The sequence below is a fragment of the Colias eurytheme genome, chromosome 7 (assembly GCF_061535395.1).
Source record: "Colias eurytheme isolate Ceu_HAF_F1 chromosome 7, ilColEury1 Martin Lab GWU primary, whole genome shotgun sequence".
NCBI lineage: Eukaryota > Metazoa > Arthropoda > Insecta > Lepidoptera > Pieridae > Colias > Colias eurytheme.
The window spans coordinates 4,853,739-4,880,054 of NC_142986.1; the positions used below are offsets into that span (position 1 = coordinate 4,853,739).

The 26,316-nt window shown below is 32.2% G+C and overlaps 1 protein-coding gene across 1 annotated transcript in view; it reads left to right on the top strand.

Moving 5' to 3' along the window:
• Nucleotides 1–7,830: 7,830 nt before the first annotated feature.
• The window catches only part of Atf3 (Activating transcription factor 3), a 51,304-nt gene continuing 32,818 nt past the window's right edge, over nt 7,831–26,316 (top strand). Inside the window, exon 1 of the mRNA XM_090104073.1 lies at nt 7,831–8,280. The gene's annotated coding sequence lies outside the window, so the exon portion shown is untranslated. The remainder of the gene's footprint in view (nt 8,281–26,316) is intronic.

Consider the following 26,316-nt stretch of genomic DNA (forward strand, 5'->3'; position numbering starts at 1 on the left):
TACTAAATTAATTTTTCAAGTATGACAGCACTTTTTCCCCCTACTAGAAGTATGGCATATATAATAATGGTCACATTTTATCAAATACTCTCCAAAAATCCAAATGCAATACTGGTACAAAAAGTTTGGCGAAATAAAATTTTTTTGCAGATTTTTGGCGGTATGGCGACCATTTGGAATCGTCCGAAAAGTATGGCATGGCGATTTTCGTAAATGGCTGCACGACGATGGTTACCTGTGCAAAAGTTAGCCTGGTACAAATGGTTGAATAATAGTTTTATTTAAATCAACATATTCGCGTCGATATGGCGGGCTTTAAGTCACACCGGAAAAGTATGGCATGACACTACCGCCTACTTCTTTTTTATGGGCTATCGGTAAATACTAAAATTTTTGTGTTACAAATCGTTTGACTTTCGCTATTTTTCCGACGAGTTCGGCTAACGCCCACGCGACTAAGCCACCGATACCAGCGATCACACCATCATTTTTCTTTTTATCATTGCATACTAAGACCCCTGTAGAACCGTCATCCTGTTACAAATGACTCGAAATTTTGTGTCAGTATCTCCCGGTCTAAAAGCATTTAATACAGCATTAAAAAATAACACATAAAAGAACTTGAGAGATGTCAAAAGTAAAAACGCGCGCGCGGCACGACTTACAACTATCGCAAAACAACTTTTGGTCATATTTTTTTCCGTCCAGCCCCCTTTCGCAACGCGCGATAAGGAACTTCGTTCCAATACGCCAATAGGTACATACTCACAAATATAATCCAACAATCAAACATTTTTAATAGATAAAATCTTATAAAAATACATAAACACCTATGAGCTTTTTAACCTCGACCGTTTAAATCTTGATGAGCTTCACATATTAATAAAATAAAGACCTTGAATAGTGCTTAAATGATTAGCACCTCAAAGGCTGTATGTATGTAATAGCGGATTGTTTGGCCGCTAAGATATGCTTATTGTGTTTATTTAATAAATTAACCTATTGATTGAGCAGCCGATTTGCCTGTCAAAATATTTAGTCAATCATGTTCATATTTTGTTTTGAGGATGTGTTGTTGTGAAATCAGTTGATAAATATGGAATGGAAAATTGTTTTATGATGTGTGGATTACAAATGATGCACTTATCGTAGTAATTATTGGTGAGAATCAATAATAATTTTATATGATTTGGACCAATAAAATCAACATGAACTCATTAATATCCTCAAAACGATTTCTTGAAAGTTCATTTTTTTTCGGTAATTTTTGCTTCTGCGGATTTAATATGCATTATTATACTAACTTGGATTTTTTTTATGTTTAGCTGAGTGTCGTTAAAAATAAAAACTATTTCCTAGATTTTATGTTTGTATTGAAAAATAAAATTTGCAGGTCCTCCCCTTGATTTAACTTACTCTTTTTTAATTTATCCTTCTTCTTTTATTTAAATTATCTTCTCGTTCATCACTTTAAATAAATGACCTATATTTAGATCGTATGATAATATATTATGTATTTTGGGAGTTATTATTATAAAACCTAATTTCAGCACCTGCTATAGTTGCGAGTTTCGACATTAGAGTTAAGGAGACAGGTGGAATAGGCACCTGTTTCAAATGAAGACTTTTGTATGAAAACATCGTGTACAAAGTTATAGAACTTAGAAGCATTGTTGTAGAATAGCATGGAAAATTTATGAAGGTTAGGTAAATTTTCGGTTGACGTGCATTGAGTTCACAACCATTCTTAAGAGATACATATCAATTTAAATTTGTGCTATTCACATAAAAAGTAATAAAATTTGCACGTATCTAGACGTAAAATTAAGATTGAAAAGATTACAAAATCGCATGAAATTGATAAGCACGAACGAATTTTAACATAATAGATAATTTTTTCTGAGCACGTAAAATTTACAGCACATTATAGCCACGACGATTCCTTTGTTCGCATTTCAAAACTTCATTACAAAAAACCATTTGTACCATTCACGATTCCTTGCCATCGTTTGTCAAAGATAGCGTTCACATATATTTTCATACTCTAAATAATCTTAATGTCTTCCTATTATCGAGGAGCACGTGTATGTTTTCAGTGAGAATTTCTTGACGTTTCGTTATTAATGTTGTTCTAGGTGCACCCTCTGTCTACGCTAGATTTACAACTGGGAACAAAGGACATCAATTTTCATGACATGTGATTTTATGAGAGTTTTTCGGTGTCTAATCGGAGCATGGGTTTAATGTTGGAATACTATGGAATGTTCTTCTTGCAATATTTACGTGAAAAATTTAATAAGTTGCGCAGTAACATTTCCTAGATTGTTTTCAGTACCTAGTTCATAGTAGCATTATTTGTGTGATAAAAACGCATTCCTCAAGACTTTTGATCGCATGGCTGTCGCATTAAAATCGAGATAAAATCAAATCTATAAAAACAAGTGTTATCAGCTTATATCATCAGATATCGCAAAAATACAACATGTAAAAATCATATTCGTAAATTTTATATGTAAAAGTTTAACAGCCAATAAAACTTGAATCTACCGTTGCACGCCTCTGAAGTCTGAACTGTTATGTAATTTTTTTATTATGTTTTAATGCTGAGTCAGTTCATATCATAAAACATTACTTAATATTCTTTAATACCTTGTAAATTTTATGTAAGTTCCTGTGCAATGTAATTACATTAAATCATTCATACTTTATCAATGAATTGTCACGACTACGGAGGCGGGGCTGTGTGATTGTCATTGCCATTTTACCATATTTACATATTCTAGTGGATCAGCAAAGCAAAACCAGTTCTTTTCTTGAGTAAATAGAGTTGTAACTCGGTTGTTAAAATTCGGTAAAGATATTTGAATACACGGAAGCCGTATCTACATTATTCTGTCGCGCAAACATCTTTGCGGCAGATAAATTGTAGTCTTATACCGTGCCTTTGTCCCGTCAATGTGTCAAGTGGTAGTCCTCAATCGTACGCCGCTGACATTATGTCATACTTTTACTTACAGATTTAATGGCGCGTTGACAAAGCACAAACGTCGTTCGTACCTAATTACCGGTTGTTGAAAAACCGATTTAAACAAAGGTCTGCTGCCTAACATTTTCAAATAGGAATACCTATGAGATTGTAAGGACTGCAGCAGTCAACTGTTCAAACGTAAGGAACTTTTACGTTAAACATAAAATGGTTACATTAAAATTATGATATTATATTTTAAAATGTAATCAGACATAGGTCTGTATAAATCCGTAGAGCATTTTTTGTCAGGGTAGATAGTGGCTAAGGTTGAGACTAATGGCGAAAAATAAAGCAAAAAAGGGAAAAGCTTTTGAATTAAAATTCGTTACCAGTAGGAAACAGTGCGTTATTGGGTAATTATATTGATTACTTAGATAAATTATTAATATTATTCAAGTATGTATGAAAATAAGGAAAATTAACTTCGAACATTTAATAATAATTAATTAATTAGCATTGAAATAGTAAACGTCAATTTTGCAACAGACGCGGACGCTTTTATATCTTGCGATTTAATGAGACAATTTCTTTGCAGTATAGAGCAGTGTGTAGCACAAACTACAAGTAAAATTAGTTCGACTTTAAATGATCCATAATCATTAAAATAAACTGTGAATCTCATTATTTTTTACTAATTTTATGTGAATAGTAAGAATAAGTGGCATCTATTCAAATTAATAATAAATTTAAATATTTAATAAAAAAAGTTACATCTAACACAAGAAGTGCACTATAAACACAATAAATGTCACAAACATACACCATAAACTTTCAGTTGCCCAACAAAAAACGTGTAAGTTCCAGAACATTCCAGTTTAACGAGTGTACCAGTTATCTGAGCCCGCCCTAATTAATACAGATACTTTAAATCTATTACAGTTTACACGGATTAGCCGGCGACACTATCGCCCGTGGATGCGACGTTTCCGACGCGCTTGTTTGCGGGATTTAATCGTAATTGATATTTCAGATAAAATTAAAGAAGCTCTTAATGGACACGAGAGTTGTCTCTTTAATCGTTCAAATGTAGGAGTTTTAATATGTGAATAACATATTATTTATTTGGTATATACTTAACCCAGTATGTAATACCTATGTTTTAACATGGACAAAACTTTGGTCAATAATGTGAAAATAATAAATAGGTTAAAGAAATGTTAGGTCCAAATGGGGACACACATTGTATATACATATATGTATTATGTAATTCAATTGCAAGCACTGAACGCTTCGAATCGATGAAAGCTCTCTATCGCAACGTAACGAGCGACTCTATATTCTGTCCTTTCTACTTAATTGTATTTTTATTTAATACAACAACTATATCTTATATACTTTCCCTTTTATTATAATGCATTTAATTTAATAAATATAATCGTTGACACAAATTTAACCATTGTGGTGTCATTAATTCATTATAGACTACATAGGCCAGTAGAAATCGACACTAAAAAACCCTAAATTCGCAAAGCACGATGTAGATTTGAATTTTTGGTATGTTGTTTGGATCAGTTAGGGTGATGTAAATCCCAATTTGCAACTTCGAAAAAGTTGTGCTCGCTGCGCACCACGTGATAAACTGCGAAAATTTTGGACTTTTTTCACTTTTTGCTCTAAAAGTCATAAACTATGCGTTTCCGACAAGTATGATTCAGTACATAAATTAAGGTTATTAAATTTGCAACAATTTAAGCTTAACCGCAGCTCTCTAAACCTTATAACGACTAAACTGTGGCCATTCGAAGATGGTTCATTTTTCCCGAAATATTGAAATTTTTAGTTTTGCTCCCGTTTGAAGCAAAATATTGGCAAAAACCGCTCGTTCTATGAGAAGTTCGTATAATAAAGTTGTAGTGCATTTAATTTTCTTTCATAAGAGCATAGAACAAAGTCTGTGAGACAAATAGTTCACTCACAATATCTGAAAAACAAAAAGAAGGTAGAAATAGATTTTTAAAGAATTGAAACTGAGGGCATATAAAATCATAAAAAGGATAATACTTTTTCATTTGCAGGATAGGTAATTAACAAAATTACAAAGATAATTAAATTTGCAACAATTTAAGCCTAACCGCAGCTCTCTAAACCTTATAACAACTAAGCTGTGGCCTTTCAAAGATAGTCAGTTTTTCCCGAAATTTTCAAATTTTTAGTTTTGCTCCCGTTTGAACCAAAATATTGGCAAAACCGCTCGTTCTATGAGAAGGTCATAAAATAAAGTTGTAGAAAATTTAATTTTGTTAATTACCTATCCTGCAAATGAAAAAGTATTATCCTTTTTATGATTTTATATGCCCTCAGTTTCAATTCTTTAAAAATCTATTTCTACCTTCTTTTTGTTTTTCAAATATTGTGAGTGAACTATTTGTCTCACAGACTTTGTTCTATGCTCTAATGAAAGAAAATTAAATGCACTACAACTTTATTATACGACCTTCTCATAGAACGAGCGGTTTTTGCCAATATTTTGCTTCAAACGGGAGCAAAACTAAAAATTTCAATATTTCGGGAAAAATGGACCATCTTCGAATGGCTACAGTTTAGTTGCTATAAGATTTAGAGAGCTTTAATTAGGCTTAAATTGTTGCAAATTTAATAACCTTAATTTATGTACTGAATGATACTTGTCGGAAACGCATAGTTTATGACTTTTAGAGCAAAAAGTGAAAAAAGTCCAAAATTTTCGCAGTTTATTATTTGCGTATAATCTTTTTTCCTACTTTCCCAAATTTTGTAATTTTGTTAATTACCTATGCTGCAAATGAAAAAGTATTATTCTTTTTATGATTTTATATGCTCTCAGTTTCAATTCTTTAAAAATCTATTTCTACCTTCTTTTTGTTTTTCAGATATTGTGTGTGAAATATTTGTCTCACAGACTTTGTTCTATGCTCTTATGAAAGAAAATTAAATGCACTACAACTTTATTATACGAACTTCTCATAGAACGAGCGGTTTTTGCCAATATTTTGCTTCAAACGGGAGCAAAACTAAAAATTTCAATATTTCGGGAAAAATGAACCATCTTCGAATGGCCACAGTTTAGTCGTTATAAGGTTTAGAGAGCTGCAGTTAGGCTTAAATTGTTGCAAATTTAATAACCTTCATTTATGTACTGAATCATACTTGTCGGAAACGCATAGTTTATGACTTTTAGAGCAAAAAGTGAAAAAAGTCCAAAATTTTCGCAGTTTATCACGTGGTGCGCAGCGAGCACAACTTTTTCGAAGTTGCAAATTGGGATTTACATCACCCTAACTGATCCAAACAACATACCAAAAATTCAAATCTACATCGTGCTTTGCGAATTTAATGTTAATTTCCACTGGCCTAACATACCTATTTGTAGACTACAGTCTATAACTATCGAAATTTTTCACAAGCCAAACATGTTTTTTTTTTGGTATTGTATTGTTTATGTAGGTATTGTATTAGTCATTTAAAAAAACATGTTTAAGCATCTTTTACTAGTATTTTTATAATAATTGTTCCAACCTATGGAAACGTGTTTTCCTTATAGGATGCGGAACTGAATCAGGTATTATATTTTATCACCAAAAAGCAAATCAGGTTTATAATAATAATAATTTTTTATTTTCAATTGTCTCTTTTTTATTAATTTTTTGCTCATATCATCTTTTTAATTAAAAATCTAAATACCAAGTTCAGTGAAAATCACTACAGACATTTTTTTTAATTGCAGTATAATATTATATTATCTGTTATAGATACGATTTGAGATATATTCCAGAGATATTTTATAACATCTTTTTATAAAAACAAGATACATATATGTGAATTATCTTCTGATAACATATTTCATTGTTCTTTGTAACAATATATTCATTGGCTAGATAATATTAAATTATTGCTATCGACTATAACTTTCTATTACTCACTTGAGGAAATAAAATTAAAAATAGTTAAAAGTACTAGATAAACATAATTATGCTAAATCTTATCTTATTTTGTGACAAATAATATAAAAGTACGTTTAATAAACATAAAGATCAGTCCCACTAAACTTAAATTTAACGAAAAATGACATTGACCCATTACTTTTAATTAATGGTTAAATTGGACGTAACACGGACTATAAATAGACTTTGAAATTTAACACGATAATAATAAGTACTGAAATGATTATTTTAATTTATTTAAGTAATGATAATATTAAAGTGATATCTGGTAGTCTGCAAAATAATAATGTAATAAACTAATAATAAAATAATGATAAAGAGATAGGCTTAAAATCACGTTTAAATTAGATACCTACTTTGATAGAACGTAGGTATGTCTTCATAAATTAGTTATTCACAGCCCATTGCCTCTTTCTAATTATTTATTTTATAATTTAGATACAACTATATCTAGATTATAAAAATTGAGAGATGAATGTAAAAAATATTCTCATATCTCTACATAAGATAGAGTTACAGTTTTCGTCTTAAATTTATTAATTTGCCTTCTATATATTATCGAGAACTTTCTTATTATCTTAGTTCGATAATGATCATTTTATAATGTGATACTTCATTGATAATTGTCTAAGATTTCGTACGTATCAGTTAAGTTATCAAAAGTTTCGGTTAATCGCCAATTGAATTGACTTCGGTAAGTAATCCGTCAATGAAGTGCCCACCAATGCGCGCAGAATGTAGAGTGATAATGCTTACATCCTATTGGTCGATAATGACGCGATGGCTATTTTGGGATCGAGCGAGAATGCGCGCGCTGAGGCTCATGCATGTGTGGAGTGCGAACAGGACGCGCGCATGTGTGCGTGTGTTGTTGAGCCGCGCTCTCTGTTTATCGCGTGGTACTGTAGCCGGCGAGCGCCTCGCACTCACGTGCGTTTCGCGAACTCCGAGTTTTCCGGCGGCTGCCGATTTACATTAGCGTTCTATGGTGTTTTTCAACAGTTTATTGGTGCTAATTCGTGCCGGGCGTTAGGAAAACATTAGAGAGTCCGTTTATTAGCTCGCGTTTTGTCGGTGTGGCATATAAAAATTATAGGTGTTTTCGGCGGATGCGATGAATAAATTTTGCAAATCGAGTCTGTGTGTCGAAAAGAAGAATCGTGATAGCTATGTTTTGATCGGTCGGTGTGGTGTGCCGGGCGGCTTGGATGCGATTCGGCTCGCACTCATCCTGACATCTTCAAGATTTCGGTGTCTTTTGGACTGCGAATTTGTGGGACATTGGAGTGAAAAACACACTGGACTCTCACGCTGAACCCGGCGGATATTAAGGTATGACCTTGAAGCCGAAACACATGTAAATTCCGTCCAACTAATGCGATCCTTATCGCTTTACATTTCCTTTTTGTTAGCGTGGTTTCTCTTTGAAATATCGAATCCAATAAGATTTCAATTGGTTTTTGGCTTTCACTGGTAAAAAAATCTTTTCAAATTATTATTATTCGAATATTTATCGAGAACTCTACATTTCAGAATAAGGATTATGTATTGTTACGTTATGATACAGTGACCACGCTTTCCATTACCATTTTCTTATCATATCACCAAATTACTGTTTACTCTTAGTTTTGATGACATTTTAATGATGCATGTGTCGCTCTAGTCATTCATTACGGTTGAAATCTAATGCACTTTTAATTACCATCTTAATTGTTGCTACGACGCTCACATGAAGGTTTATCTTGCTCATATTAGCCTTTACATAGTAATTATTTTTAGAGGCCTTAAAATATAAAGACTTTTAGATACATACTATAATCAAGTAATGAATGTAGAGTTTTCAGTTTTGTAGAGTAACAGTAACAGTATGATACTTACATAATGTAGAGCCCGTATGTAGAGTCATTGAAAATCAGCCTACAAAAATAAACACCAATGATTTATTTAGCATTAACAAATCAACATAATATACTAAATATTAAAGCATGAAATAGATGCGAGAGTCAATTGGAGCTTCATGAAAGTGAAAAATATGAAGAAATATCGTAATACAAAATAATTAGTTTCAATTTACATAAGTTAACCTAAAATATTAACTAGACTAAACTTTATTTAAAATATCATTCGTATAAACAAATAATCACATATCGAAATTGAAACGAGCCTCGCTAGGAAAACCACAACACTGACATTCGAGAAGGTTCCAAAAGAAAATCTTACTTTTTCGCTTAAATATAACCTAAAAAGACTATCTTCAAATGATATTTAAATATTCTAATTTGTTAAAGTATAAAAGTATTGGATCAATATAATTCTAGTTTCTATTAATTACCTTTTTTGCAAGCATTCGATATCAGACATGAAAAATGGTAGGTATTACGTTTATTACAGTAGTGAATAACGTTCATGTAATGTGACTCAATATGAGTAACGGAATCATATCCTGAATATTCATTATAGCATATTATGTAATGTTTATCTTTTTTTTTATCGTATATTTTTATTATTCAAAATCTTTACTTAATGTTTCATGTCATAGAACTCTCTTCATATTTTGCATGCTCATAATAAAAGAATTATTATAATGAATTTTGATGTGTATTCTGATTGCTATGAATTTAAATGTTTTGTAGACAACATTTTAAAAGCAACTAATAATGCAGGAAGAAGAGGCATTATTTTCTTCTAGAATTAACATATAGAAATCAATCAAGAATAAATTATTGTGCCTTTTTATATAAACAACACAATAAAAATATTAATGAAATATTTACATTAATACCGGTATAATATATGCCGGTTTTATGTCATCAAAGCCGAGCGGAGGAGGTAAATAAAAACGTTATACAGACAAGTCTCAAGTTTTTACTAACATGGTTGTTTATCAATAAAAAAAATTAAAGGAGTTTAAAAAATACTAGCTGTTCGACCGCGGCTTCGACCATGTAGTCAAAGAAATCTCCCGTCGGAGTGAGTTTCCCGTGGTAAAGCTCAAGTCAAGCCTCCTAACTCTCCCACAAAAATCATATGATAAAAGCACTCCTTAAAAATATAGCCATATAAAAATTAAACCAAATTACTAAATATAACTAATAATTAAACCAAATTACAAGATTGGTATGATCGCTTATAAAAAAAAATAAGTTTCTTATTTTAAGAAGTAGGTAAGTGAATATGCAACAAATTATTATTACTGCAATATTATCTTAAAAACAGTATTGTCATATATATAAAAAATACATTTTCTCTAAATAACAAAGCTAAAAGCACACGTAACATTTTATGAATGGGCCGACATGACGCCTCCACAAACTGTTTATTCTCGCTTACCAACGACCGGCACCAAAATAATTGTTTTAGCACTGCACCCAATGTCCTCGGGACGACACAATTTAATAAAGGCCGCTCATTTAGTTAACACCGTTTTATAGAACACGTATAAACTAAAATAGGACATCTTTGAAGTATCCTGAAGGCTATAGAAAACAGATGATAACATATGTTTTTTTAAATAAAATATTAATAGTTCTATTCGTGTTACAAGAGTTAGAACATGCACATTTACGAAATGCACTCTAATGTTTATGTCAATAGACGTCGAACAATGTAAACAATCGTTGAAATAAACGAAATACTTCATATCAACAGAAGTTATATGTATTTTTTTAATATTAATGCGAGCATAATAATTAGTAACGTATCAATAATAGTAAATCATAACCTTATCACATAAATCAATCGCTTACATTGTTCAAATTATAACATTAACCTTATTTATTTCCAACGTTGAATACATGCTACTATTCACGTATTTACTTAACTTCAAAATTAATTTCAATGCCATAGTTCGTACGTGGTATGAATATAATTTAATAAAACGATACTAGGTATGACTATTAAACGTATCTTCATATTAGGATCGTCGAAGATAAACGATAAGCGAAGCTTTAAAATGCAAGAAACATGCAAGGGCGTGTAAAGGGACATTATGCAACGAGAACTCGCATAAAATGTAAATAAAACGGGACTTGCAAGTTATTGCAAAGTCACATTACAGATATTTTACTGTATGCCATATTGTACTTAACATTAAGAGCGTATACGCACTATGCGGGTAGCCGCATTGCGGGTAGCCGTCCGGCTGACCGCAAGCACAATTATGTACGTAATATTCATTTCTATGCGCACTGTGCGGTCTGCGGTAGCCGCATCGCAGTGCGCATAGAAATGAATATTACGTACATAATTGTGCTTGCGGTCAGCCGGACGGCTACCCGCAATGCGGCTACCCGCATAGTGCGTATACGCTCTAAGAATATATTCTTGATAAGCGTGGCACACATGAATCGGACAAGGCCTCCACACATATGAATGGATGTTAATTATGTGTTTGTTTATAGCCAACCCACACACGTTCACACCCGCACACATGTGAGCTTCGAACACGGCGTGCATAATGAGCCTTCACATTTAAACTGTTGCTGATTAGAAACTAAAACGAAGAATCGTGGACGTTGAAGTATGACATTCCTTAAAATTTTACATAATGAATACAAAAACAATAAGAAAGATTCTTTGTTCTCGCACAAAAACAAATGTTTAACTCCTAATTTAGTGCGTCGTTCTCGAAAACTTTAAGGAATTGTTTCTAAAATTTAAAACGTGACTGAATGCACAGTAGGTACCTTTATAATAAAATAGAGCTCGTGTTACCTTCACACATACACATTTGGTACTTTAGAATAATAAACACAAACTTTTGTTATTTTTTATCGAAATAATACTTAATCACTTCCTACAGCTCAAAGGGCGGAAGTAATGCGTTTAGAAAAATAATAAATTAACGTTACTCGTGTTAATACGATTCGTTTTGGTGCCCTTGCTGTAAGGTCAATTTATCCGACGATCTGGGAGGGACCCAGCGACGGGCCTATTACGAAACGTCGTAGCATTAATTCACTGTTTGCGTTTTTCTTGTATATTCTGTCGATAACTTCTCAAGTGGCTCTCTGACAATTCGAGTGCGTATCGAAGGACGACTGTCAACTATGCCATAAATTATAATCATACCATAACCTTTGTGTTAACAAATTAGTAATATTTTTTAATCGTATGACGTTTTTGTTAGTACATCATTATATGGATGTATTTTTTATTGGCTTTTGTTTACATGTGCTCAGGAAAATTCTATTGCATATGAAAATGTAGTATTGTTTGGATATAAACGATGCGATGGCTTGTCACATCTGAAGTAAACAATTCAATGTTCACGCTTGATAGACATTGTATTAAATAGTCTGTGTTTGTATGATACCGGTGCCAAAATATAATATTGCAGACAGCGGTAGTTGTAAACAATAAATGTTGAAGGTCTTGTAACGTCTGCCTGAAATAGTATATTCCATAATATATTTTATGTTATTCATTTTACATTTTTCATAATTAGTAAAGGTAGTTATTTCATTGTACACTCGGTAAATATATGGGTCACCTTTAAAATAAACATAAATAATACCATGTAAAAAAGTACCTACATAGATAGAGCACCTTAATATAGTCAGAAGTTATTCCTTCCATTTTTTAATATCATATCTATAATTCAGTTGAAAATTTAAATTATTGATCCTATTTAAAAATTCGTTAACCTTTTTAATGCAAATAATATATCGATTAGAATGGAAAATTTTATTAATTTCTTCCTTTAACCAATTAAAGATTGCGACACAACGCACTCCTATTTACTCCGCAGACCTAAATATCAATGTGATTCATAGACATTATTATAGTATGATAAAATATATAATGCAACATCGTATGTACATCCTGGTGGAAAATAAAACATCTTTAATCGATGATAATATGACTGATTAACATTAAAATGCTATATTTTAACACAATTACGATTAGCATACAATGTTAAAAATGCCCTTTTCAATGCTCGATGTGCAATAAATAGCTACGCTCATGTGGTGTTCTTTAAGACAAAAACTAATAAGCCTTTACTAAAAAGCGATTTCATATGAATACGACCGCAAAGAGATACCAACATATTGTTCAGAAATAACCACGTATAGAATATGAAATTGAATAACGCAACCGCAATCATGACTGAAATAAAATATACCAATCTCTGTATGAACTATGAGCTCAAATTCCACTGCAGTTCATCTTAATATTTTGCTCAATTTTCTGCAAATCGCTTAGCCTCCGCAGATAACACTTGTTTTCTTATAATCTAAGAAGGTTGCATTCATATTGAAATGTTAACATTTCTTATCTATCTTTTAATTTCTACAAGGATAACAAAATTTTTAATGAAAAATAGCATTTCCTCGTGTTATATTATATTCTCAAGAAAAGTAGATATTTTTTTCAAGATAGAAGATTAGTTTTTGCCAAATTTAAAAGTTTTGTATTAAAATTATAGGTACCTAATTATGGTTATTAGAAATAGCTACAAAATAATGAGCTGTTTTTTGCATCTTTCAGTTTGTATTCATTATTATATTTATCAATTCAAACTCCATTGTTTCACACCGTTATCACGGAATATTATTTATTACTGAGCGTGTTAACCGCATAATCTTAATTAAACCACTAAAGATTATTTTTATCTTGGAAATTTGCACTTGCGAATGGTCGAGGCGTCTTTGCTTGACCTGCTTGAGATCGCAAATATTGGTCTAGTGACTGTAAATACCTTTATCCGTGAGATCGTTTGCTCGGTTTTATATGGATACCTAAGGCACGTGATTTAATCAGACTTGCTGTTTTGATTTTTGTTGGTGTTTTTCATAGTGGTTTGTGGTAAATTGATCATGTTATAGCAAAATACTTAATGCAGCTTTTAAGTTTTTGTGCTGTAGTCGTCTCTACTCTCTAGGTTTAAATATTTTCAATCTTAGTTATGAATACTTACTACGGTTTGTATTTAAAACAGTTTTTTTTACAAAAATCTGTTTGTAAATTATCTCTTATAATGCAATTGCAATTTTGGATAGGATAAATTTATGAATCCAATATTTTGAGAAAAATATTCATTCATGGTAACTTTTTTAAATTACAAGATTTTTCATTAGAAGAAATCCTATTTGCTAACTAACGTAGAAAGAAATAATACAAAGCGACTAATTAAAGATAATGATAAAACTTTTTTCTCATCGGATGGTTATGAAACAATGCTTTAACATAATAAGAAATGGAAAATAGGAAATACATAAAAAATAAAATAGGAATAACATAAGTAATAATAAATGGAAAATAATAAAAAAATCATCCTTCACGATTATTATCATAGTTGAGTAACAGTAAGTTTTTTTTATATAAATAATAATATATTATGTATAATATATGTAATAGGATTATTTTCACTACAAATTTTGTTTCATTAGTATTCGAGATTTCTAAACACAACGATTTTCCTATAATTTTCCAAAGCGAATAAACCACTGATACCTATATTATGAGAAGATCACATATATTATCATCACTTCATTCAAAATTTTTTATAGGTACCTATACTTCAATATGGCTACCAGTAAGAGCAGTCTACTAGACCGAAACACGTCTCGATAACGGTCGTAAAATTAAAATTTCAAATTAAATCACGAATAATCAGATCCTCCGTGACCCAATAACACTATAATCAGGTCACAGGTCGGTCTAGGAATGTCTTTGACGCCTCCATTCATCCACATTAGCCTTGCGAGCTATTTAGGCGTATTTCCATCTTGTTTGTTCGCGTGTTAGCATGTCCTTTTCGTATGTTTGCACTAACATAAATTAACGCGATATGTAAACTGTTTGCTGTTTACTTATAATCTCATGTAGGAAACGATTATTTCCTAGTCGAAAAAATACGAGGAAAACTGAAAAATAGAGTCACATAGTTAAACTACGAAATTATAGATTATTTTCATACATATTGTAGTGTCTTGCAAGTTCGTATTTAATTGCTATTTGTATTTAGTCAAGTTAAACATTATATCGTTTTATTTTGTAAAAAAATAGGCATAAATAATGACGTCTGTAACTCTATAATATGAATAAATCTTTTATTGTAATGAATTTCATATAAATTAACATAAAATACATAATAACTTAAACGTTTAAATGTTAAATTATAATATTCAATTTCCATTGTTAAAAGGTAAGCATGTTTCCAGCTTGCATAATTAATGTTTAAATATATCTTAGACAATAATATCCTTAGTAAGTTATGCAGTTAAGGTGAACCATGAACCTATATATATCTCCAATTTATTACTGTAATTACGAATCATTGAAATGAATACCTTTGATAGCAATTGACTATATTGTATATTATTTCTGTTTGTTATGTCTACCGCCTGGATAATTTATATTAAATGTTTTACCTCTAGCCTCGTACTGCGCAAATTCATTCGGTTTTATTGCAAAAACTTATCGATTATAATATGTTTGTTTTAATCATCATATAATTAACACTTCAATCATTGTTGCAGTTAAAAGCAATATGATTTTGTTGAAATATATTTGGCACAATATAATATTCACACCTATTTACAACCATTCATTATTTTACAAAAGAAATACCTGTAATACTTAAATTTATATTGCGAGTCGTAACTTTTATGCAATGAGTGTCAATTACTCATACGCCTACACGCTTTATCTGACTAATTCGACAAAAAAATCTTGTTCTGAAAACAAACTCGCTAATTGAATTGTGCAATGAACGCCCAAATTACAGTCGAATTCTGAAAACTGCAAATCGACCCCGAAATTCAATTTGACGTTCGCTAAATCTCGTACAGTTCGTTCAAGGCTTGGAAGTTGTTTCATGCAAGTGGGTCGTTCGATGGCGAATATAGAGATAAAAACAGCCTCCATATATCGGGTCGTTAATTCTTTAATTATCTCGCTGCATCGCATCAAAAGTACCGCCGGAGAAATCTAGGCGTGAATGCTAATAGTTCTAGAACGTTGACGGTTCGTAAAAGGGTTTTAATGATGTGGTGTTCGTATAGTCGTCTCTCAACCACAATTAGAGAAGCGGTGAAACTGAGAATATGTATAATACGTAAGAATTTTCACTGCAAACTACAAATTGCTTTTTGAAGATACAATATTGCAAATTGAACTATACTAATGAGATAGCCTTAACACATAAAAATTATAATCATTGCTCTCATTAGCTTTAAAACATGTAATTGCATGTTTATAAATTAGAAGAATGACTAAGAGGCTGCTTATATTTACGTGCAGTATTCTGTATTACAATGATAAAGCTCGGGTCAGCTCTAGGTTGAGATATCGCACATATCGCGAGCTCAATAACAATTTGTCGGGTGAATGCGAGGGTTGCCAATTAATTGTCAATCAAAATGTTATTTTAATACCACTGTCTAGAGTACCTTATTTAGTGCCCAACTATTAATTAATTTTTGTTTTTAGTTTCCGACATTTATTTTAACGTATGTTAAATAGGAATATTATGTATTGTTCTTGTGTTTCTTTTTCTAAATGTGTAAGTACTTGGCCTCAATATAATACAGTTTATAAAGTTATAGAACATTGAATGTTCTGTAAATATATTCTAATACCATCGACTTTATAATCTACCATAGGAATATACGTACAATATTATGGCCGTTGTAAAAACGTGACGATAATTTATCAATATTTATATTTTTTATCTTGTATGTTTATGGAAAAGCGCAGCCCTGTTCCTCCTGGTGATAACGACAGAGCGGCGTCTTTGAAACGATGCACACTCGCAAGAGAGGTTTTATCTATGTTTACTAGGTTACTCTATTTTTTATACTGTATAAATGTACCTATTTTTACCTCATATAATTCCCAATACTCAATTTATTCAAATTGTATCATAACGAACCTTAAAGCTCGCGAAACGGATATAAATATGTAATAGGGTGATTGCGCTGGTTTTCGTCCAGTTATGGGAGTTGCCAACTTTGTGATGCGAAATAAATATTTTGGAGCACCCTTACTTAAACACATAATATTTTTATTTAGTCCTTATATAGTCTTCTTTAAGATGATATTAAGTGAAAATAAATCATTTTGATGTATCTTTTTATTTAAATTATTTTCTGCAAAAGTAGGGTATATGCTAGTTTTCGTCCAAAAAAACTGGTTTTCGTCCTAGTGTAAGCTAGTTTTCGACCACCGTGTAGAAAAAGGAGGGTAGGTCAATTATTAAGTTAAAAACCAATTACAGGTAAATATATACATACTTTTATTTAATCAACATCACAATTTCTCACTACCTTACAGGTTTAGTTTTACTAATAATAATCAATATAACTAGTCAACACTGAGATCTATGTAGCACTTGGCAGTCTTTATATGCGTTAGTGATGACTGTTTAATCATTCGTAATGAAGAAAGGAATGCGTTACTTACAATGTAAATGAATAAAGTAATAATTATAGGACTGAGAAATTACATCAAAAAACAGAAATATTCATTCTAATACTTTGTTTATCAAATGAAACGTACTATATTAAACACAGCCATAATAATACGTTTTAGCTACTAAAATAAACTATACTATACCTTACTGAACTATGCATTATTGTCTTACTGATGCCTTTATTAAAGATTCTTCAGTGTACCTACGTAGCGTTTTTTTTTCTAGCTTTCTTAGACTCCTTCGAGGCCATCTAAAAACAATAAGATCTTTCTTAGGATACGTTGAGTAAGTAGAATAAAAAAATATTGCATTGGCAAAACAGACCTAGAATAAAAGATGATACTCAAGTGAATGATAATCAAGAAAAATACAGTGTATTATGTCTGACCTACCCCCATTTATGCTACGAATAATTGACTCTACTTCACATAAGGAGAATGATACATGACTGAATGAATGACAATATTAGGTACCTACAGCACTCTGGCCCTCACCAATTATTATTTATAAGGAAGATACTGAATAGAAAACTTGTCAATACGTAAAAAAGACGAAAAGTAATGCAAAAGAATAGCTATTTTTAATTTTTGTCCACTCCAATACTCATTCATGGACGAAAACTAAAACGTTTAAAGCTAAATTTAGTTTTCGTCCACTTCTTTAAATATTTTTTTATTTTGGCTGCACTGTCAAAGCAGTGGACGGAAACCAAAAAATCTAAACTAATAGCAATAAAGATCACTTCGGGAGAAACTATTCAGTATTTTAAAAGTCCGATAGAGTAAAAAGAACCTAACAAATATTCACGTAGCTGTTTGAGTTTTCGTCCACTTGGACGAAAACCAAATATTTTGAGAATTTGGTAACCTAGTATCCGTCCACTTAATTTTTCAAAGAATATTATAAAAAAAGTATAATAAACACTTCTAATTGCGTTTAATAGGCTTATATCTAAACATACGTACCAAAAACATTACGTAAACTAGCTAAAACAACTTTTCTCGCCGGCAAATTTTTCTCTCGCGCGATGACATCTGCAAGGCACGGATGGGAAGCGGCCACTTTTACGTTAATTTTTTGAACTCTCTTCTTGTCAAATCAAATTTTCATGTTGATAGTACTGTTGCTTACACATTATGGAACGTAAAAAGTGCAAACTTGCGCGGGAAGGTAGGTTTGTATTCAAGTTTCACGCACGTGATTGTAGCAGGTCAGTCAAATGGACGAAAACCGAAACTGGACGGCAAACCAGCGCAATTACCCTACATTCGATTATAATAATAACTTATTTAAATCGTTTGTAGGTATTCTAATTGCTCCATTTACAGATATTTTTATATGCTTATAGATTATAACATTTGATTATTGATTGCAACTGTGCAATTTAATAGCAAGTTTTTTGTATTGCTATTTCAATTAATATTTTTTGATATTCAACGTAATGGTCAATTTGACCTTTTGATAATTATGTCTGTTTGATTGCTTTTAATTAGGCCAAGCTAAGGCGTGGCTGCATAAGTTCATGCTACTCTGAGTTCAGACGCATTACCAAAACTTTACGAATAACCTTGCAGATATAATATGAGGTACCATTTTGCATTTACTTGTCAAGACATTCGATAAAATATAAAAAAAAAACAATCGCAAATCATAATCATTAGACGAAATAAAATAGCCAAATTATGTTTAGGTATTTTTAATTTATCACAATTAAAAAAAACTATTTTTAAAATTATGATAAACTAAAATGTTAAATAAAATGTTAAGATGTTTAAGAAATTAAATAATTTATATTTAGACTCATTAATTGCTCTACGACACAAAGTAACACAAAGTCATTCAACAGAAACACACATTGATCAACATTTAATAAGTAACTGAATAAAATATTTCACAAGTATTCAGATAAAAATTGAGAATAAGGTAAATACTTGAAATTCCTCTTACAAAGATCGTTGTTTCGTGTCGAAACAGACGGTGTCCTTAGTTCGTTAATTTAAATGCTGCACATTTCGCATTCGATTTAATGAATCCAAAATAACATACAAAATAAATATTTTAACAGCACGTAATTTGTTTTATCTATGTTGCGTTTATTTTATATTTTACATAGGTATTATAAGTTATTTTAAAACTGGACAGTTGCAAAATGTTAAGTTAAAACTGTAGATAGAGTCTTTGGTTATAAAATTTCTTAAATGTAAATCTATATTTCGTTATAGAAATATTATAATAAATTTTACAATTTATTTTAAAGAGAATATAGAAATGAAAAATAAACAATTCATATTATTATATACCTATATATCTATCTATATATTTTTATCTACTAGTTACCTTATACCTACTACTTATAGCTGTAATAATAGATGAACATGAACTAAAAACTGATTATGACATAAATTCTATAGTTTTTATTAAACATAATTGTATTTTTACTACATACAACAAATATATTGTATGTGCTAATAATTTTAAAATAATAAATTAATATTTTATTACATACAGGTGTGACCAATCACAAACACATGCGTTGTACATAATAGACATGCTTTTTAATTTGATTTACATGAAGGTTATGTTATCAGATTAAGATCTCTGTGATAATACTTTATACTTCCTCATTGTGTTCTTCGCAAATGTCGAAAGTTGAAGATCAACTATATGTAATATCTGTTCAAATCCATTCAATAACTAATATTTATCATATTTGAGCATGAAATTTCCGCAAATCGACAAACATGTGTAGATAAGATCGTACAGTTTTTTGCAACTTGTTTAAATTTTAATTAAAACAAGTTAAAGTTAAAAAAATGATAACGTGAGAATTCTTATTTCAATATCATTGTATCATGTGACCTTATTTACCAATTATTTTATGTACTGAATACTTATCTATCTAAATACTATGATATATCTGTTGAATTCGAGCGAGATTTTCCTCTTTTGGTTCCGTATGGTTCACAACATTTCATAATCTAGTATTAAACATTGTTCTCATATTATAATCTTTTAAATACACTATTAATTAAATATTTTTTAATCTAGCGTATGATGGTTAGCCCTGAAGTTGATATGACAACTGAAAGTCTAATTCATTAAGATTTCTCCTGGGAGGCTATTTTATGAACTGTTACCTCAGAGGCACGCTATTTCTCGAACACATTTTCGTGTTACCAATTAAATTTTTATTTATTTGCTCTAGTTAGACGTCGTTAACTCGTTACGTAGGATGAGTTATACTTTTTCCCAGTCACAAATTTTAGCAATAAATTTTTATCTCAATAAGCAATGACTACGGAAGGTTTTTATTGCGTTTCAGCCTTTATGGCCTATGAAGGTAGACGAAATAAACAAATGCGATAAGTTAAAACATTTTTAATTTATGTACGAATTTACAGGCATACGTTAAAATATATATAACATTTTCGTATTAAACAGTTTTCACTTTCGTTGGTACAAGTATTAAGTAAATGTATGTAAATTATTATCTTTAACTTTCTTACAACTTATATCTACGATTGTATTTCTTGGTACAGTTGCATGCACTTATCACATCGAAGCGACAAATTGGTTCTCAGAATTTCAGTCACGCGTGATGTTCTCGATTTTATTGCATTAGATTATTTAGAGCTATATCATTTGAATGTTACTTTGTCAACAATCCCATGTGTTAGATTCTAAGGAATTAAGATGTGAAGATTGCAAGTATGTTTAAAACACAATATGTTAATGGTATTGCAAATATCCGATAATAAAATGATTAATATAATATTACTACAAATAACAAAGAGCTGAATTAATTCGATTTGATTTAAGGTATCCTCGGATACATTTTGGCTCTTTTTGAAATAATACAGCAGCAAACGCGAAGGTTAAACAGATTTAAGGGAATCTCTATTTATTATGTTATGCCTAGTAATAAAAAGTCTAACAAAATTGAAATCTCACACCATGATGTAAGTACCTAACATTAAAATTCTTCGTTTTAAATAATATAATATACAGTATAAATTGCTAAGCCGTGTGATATACCTATATCTTTTGCAGTTTCTTAATTTTGGTCCTTTGTCTTACTAATAATATCGAATAACGTTTTCTAAAAGAAGGTAGAGTTGTGCTCTACAATAGTTATAATAACATAAAAGCACATAGCAGCTAATTTTGTGGTCAGCCGTCGACATAAAAAGTTCCAATGACAGGAAAATGATCAATTTAATAAGAAAACATTGCACACATGTCCGATGTTACATAAAACAGAAATACCGAGGCCTTGAGCTATTATTTAATTTTAATGTGTATCGGGTGTGAACGCTTGCCAGTCTGACACGTGAGGTGTTCAAACATTTTGGTGAAATTTTGGGGCAAATTAATTCTACTTGCTTAAAGTAAATTGTTTTTTTGTGACGTAAATTGGCTGGGCTATGACAATCTACTAATGAGACGTGTGTAGTATGGTTCGTTAAATGTTTCATTTTTTTTATGTTTTAATGCAGGTAGATAGTAGATTGAGGAATTCTACGTAATAAAAGCGCTATGTTGCTGATAATGCGAATGCTTGCGAATTAAACAGTCTTATATAGGTAAATACTAAATATCAATAATAAAGATAGGACAAAAATACTATTTAATTCACAAATTTTCTACAAGGGATAACTTTAGATAACAATAGCCAGAATTGAACTGAAAATATTAAGAACAGATAAACAATTATCATTATTCATTAAGAAAACATTATCTAATGTATTATAAGTAATGCAAAAATATACGAATGATAAGATAAAAATTCAATTTATAACACATATGAAATAATTATAGAATTTTATAATAGGTATATTATCTAACAACAGCTGGAAGTATGCCAGACAGATAGAGGCACGATTGTTTACAAAAAATATTCTCGTAATACCGCTCGTACACTGCGGAGAATCTGACTGTTCATCAAATTCCCAGCGTTTATAGAACGTAGAATTATAGATATGTAAGGTTAAGTTACTTGAGACTTAGATAATCCTTTTAAATTAAAAAGTATTCTATTAAAACTAACACAATCCATACAACTATATAAACATAAATAAAAATAACATATAGGCTCTATAAATATTAAATCTTGCTGGCTTAGATATAGGTTTTTAGGTAAGCTTTCAGTTAGGTTTTGAAAAAAGTCCCCCCAACGGTCTAGGCCTTGTCGCGGCGGAGGGGCTCAGTAGCTCAGAGTTATGGCCCTCTGAGTGAAGCGAAATTGGACCAGCGAGGGGCTGAACGGCTGGTTTTGAGTCGGGGAGATTCGACCGGCCCGACGGCCGGGGCTAGGTGTGGCCCAGCGGCCGCTGCGTGCGGCGTGGGATGGCGACCAGAGGTCGTGGCTTGGTGGACCCCGTGTCCACTAGGCAAGGGAGGCGCTGGACGGCAGTTGGGGTTGGAAAGCCTCGACTGACCCGACGGCAGAGGTCCTGTTTGTGGACCAGAGAGGAGCCGGCTTTTATGCGGCGGTGGATGGCGGCCAGAGGTCGCGGCGCGGCGTGCTCGCTGGTTTAGCAAGCCACGCCGTGCAGCGGAGGGCGGGATCCCGACGCGTCATTGTGATGACGCGCGGAGACTCCTGCAGAGAGGTGTGGGGCGGCGGCCGCTGTAAAACGGCCGTCTGCCAACTCGTAATCCGGTCCGTGGGGCCGGACCGAGGGTCGCCACCTCTGGTGAGGTGGGGGCTGCGAGGTAATCTCTATAAAAGTGCTCCGGAGGGTCCCCTGACGTGTATTCACACATCGGAGGACCTTCCGGCGTGCACCCTCCGGCCGGACGGTGTTGGTGGTCGGGGGTTCGGGGGAACGCGGATGATGGAGCGGGGAAAGATCCATTGTCTGCGCGTTGGTGGCGTAAGCCTTCGTTCCAGCAGCCGCCAGCGAGGGGGGTTCTAGTGGTGGGCCTGGAAACGGGCATCTGCTGGGCGGGACACGCGGTAGAGTCGTAACCGTTCCCGCAGTTCCGCCCAAAGCAGCGCGATGGAACAGAGTGGGGTTTTAGTCGGTAAAAATCCGACATAACCACGGCTCCATCCCCGGGAGCCGGGGGTATCTAAGAAGATTTCCCCACTATAAAAAAAAAAAAAGGTTTTGAAAAGTGAGGAAAACCAATCATGGTTAATTGAAATGATCTTAGAAATGACATACCGACATCGCACGTTCTTCACATTTTAACTCAATCATATCAGCGGTAGTGTTGCACTTAAAATACCGCGATAATTATTATTTCTACTTTATTAGATTATGATCACTATGGATAACACATTCTTAATGTATTTATGCAGTATATTTCTATAGATATATCTGTAAAGTGAAAATTAATTTGCTTTCCGATTCTTTTAGTCACATAACCAGAACTGTAAAAAAAGTTTTCCGAGATTTGAAGTGTAACCTGCATTACTTAAATATGTTTATTTTACCGTCATAAATGTATTCTTAGCCCGGTCTCAGCCAGTGTTTATGGCTATAAATAGAGCGGAGTAATCGGATCTCATGTAATGCTAAATAATAGATTATTACAAACGAAGATATAGAACGTGAAATATTACAACATAACATAAAACATCAATGAAATTCTAAGCGTTAGACACTTAGTTCCGGCCCATAGACATGAACATTGGCTTGCGTCCAAGTAAAGGTGTGAACTAACATCTCGGAATAGGTAAACACTAATTATCTACAATATGAAATAAATATTGGAACGGAATTTCGCATTATTGCAAAGGTCATAAAGCGCAAACTTGCATAAATGCCTTTGCGATATAATTATCTTGGATTGCGCGGTACTACACTGTGATTAATTTGAAATTATATATGATTACTTTACTACTAAGCAATCGTTTTAATGGTCGGCAAATTAATGTTTTGTCTTTAATCGTATTTATCGGAAACTCTATTTCTGTAAATGTGTATTCATGAAATATGTATATTGTCTCTTGTCACTTTATTTATGTTAAACAAGTGTTAAACAGAACAGACTTTAAATGTTGGTATAGGTACCTATATTTATTATTTAATACTCAAAGCCTAAAAGTGCAATTATAGGCTCAATCCTGTAAAGTTCTTCAATTGTTTGGACCAAATGAATAGAAAAAAAATGCTTATTGATGATAATCTTCTTATATATAAAAATGAATCGCAAAATGTGTTGGTAAGCGCATAACTCGAGAACGACTGAACCGATTTCCATAATTATTTTTTTATTATATTCCTTGAAGTACGAGGATGGTTCTTATGTAGAGAAAACGTAAATATGTACCACGGGCGTAGCCGGGGCGGACCGCTAGTAACCAATATAGGTAGATAATATACCAGGTTTAGTTGTCGAACTTGAGAGCATTAATAAAAAAGTGTGATTCAAAGATTATCTGATTAAAACCGTAGAAACAATTACCTCGTCGATTGTTCTATCCGACCTCGAATGTTCACCCTGCCTCCCGGCTTTATTCACACTCATTAACAATTGAATGCAAATTAATTAATCAATTCATGTTATATAAGACGATGGATGAATGGACAAGTACCGGGTTTTTGTAATTCTTGAACGTAGAATGATAAATAGATGCTATGTTTAAAAATTGTGTGCTATGGATGGATTATTTAGATTGACCTTTTCTTAACATGGATTTAATGACTTTTAAAACAATGCTAAGCGAATTGCAGGTTTATTTAATGTACAATTTTTATATTAATTTTCACAAGCATGTAACAATATTTTTATCTATCCTAAAACAGCTACTAATGTTTCCATTTGTCATGTCAATTTTTTTCCCTCATTATTGTCAAAAAACGAATATGATGCAGACTAAGGGCGTATTCAGAAAGAAAGCTTGAAACTTATAAGCGCTTATCGGCGCTTGTCATGTTCATATATTTTCCTGCGCGGGTTACCAGCACTGACAGAAAAATATATGAACATGACAAGCGCCGATAAGCGCTTATAAGTTTCAAGCTTTCTTTCTGAATACGCCCTAATGGTGAAATTTGACGGATTTCCCATGTTCACCAAACAAATGGCGGGCGTCTTGCCAATTATGAAATTGGGTCGATACGATTCGTACGAATTATAAAAACCGGCCAAGTGCGAGTCGGGCTCGCGCACAAAGGGTTCCGTAGCAGCAAATATAATAAATTACAGTTAAATCAACCTATCTCAAAAACTATAAGAGATACTTTGATCAAACCAAAAATCGTTGAAAGAGTTAATTAGCATGCATCACCTCTATTTTTTTTAGAATTTTATACCCCGTAGTTATAAAAATAGAGGGGGGGGGACATACTTTTTACGACTTTGAGAGCTGATATCTCAAAAACCGTTCACTTTAAGAAAAATGTTTTTTAGAAAACTTTATATCATTTTAAAAGACCTTTCCATTGATACCCCACACGGGTATGTACATCGAAAAAAAAAATTTCATCCCTCAGTTACATGTATGGGGGGCCCCACCCCCAATTCTTTTTTTTACTATTTAGTGTCATATTTTTGTAGCGGTTCATACAACACATATTCCCATCAAATTTCATCACTGTAGTACTTATAGTTTCCGAGTAAATCGGCTGTGACAGACGGACAGACGGACAGACGGACAGACGGACATGACGAAACTATAAGGGTTCCGTTTTTGCCATTTTGGCTACGGAACCCTAAAAATCATGTAAATTATGATTTTGACGATTTATCTACATTAAATTGTGCTCTCTTTAAGAAAGTTTCTATTTTTCTAAAATAGTATTTCAAGAACAATCAAGCAAGGTTTAAATCCCTAGTATATACTTACAGATTTCTATTATAAAACATAGTAAGTATAGGTACGGTTCCCCAGTAAATATAAAAGTGTAAGTGATCTTAAATCAATATTTATATTCGTGTCTGTGGTGTCGTACAAATGGAAAAACGATGAAGAGTGAAAGATATGACAGGCGTTACTT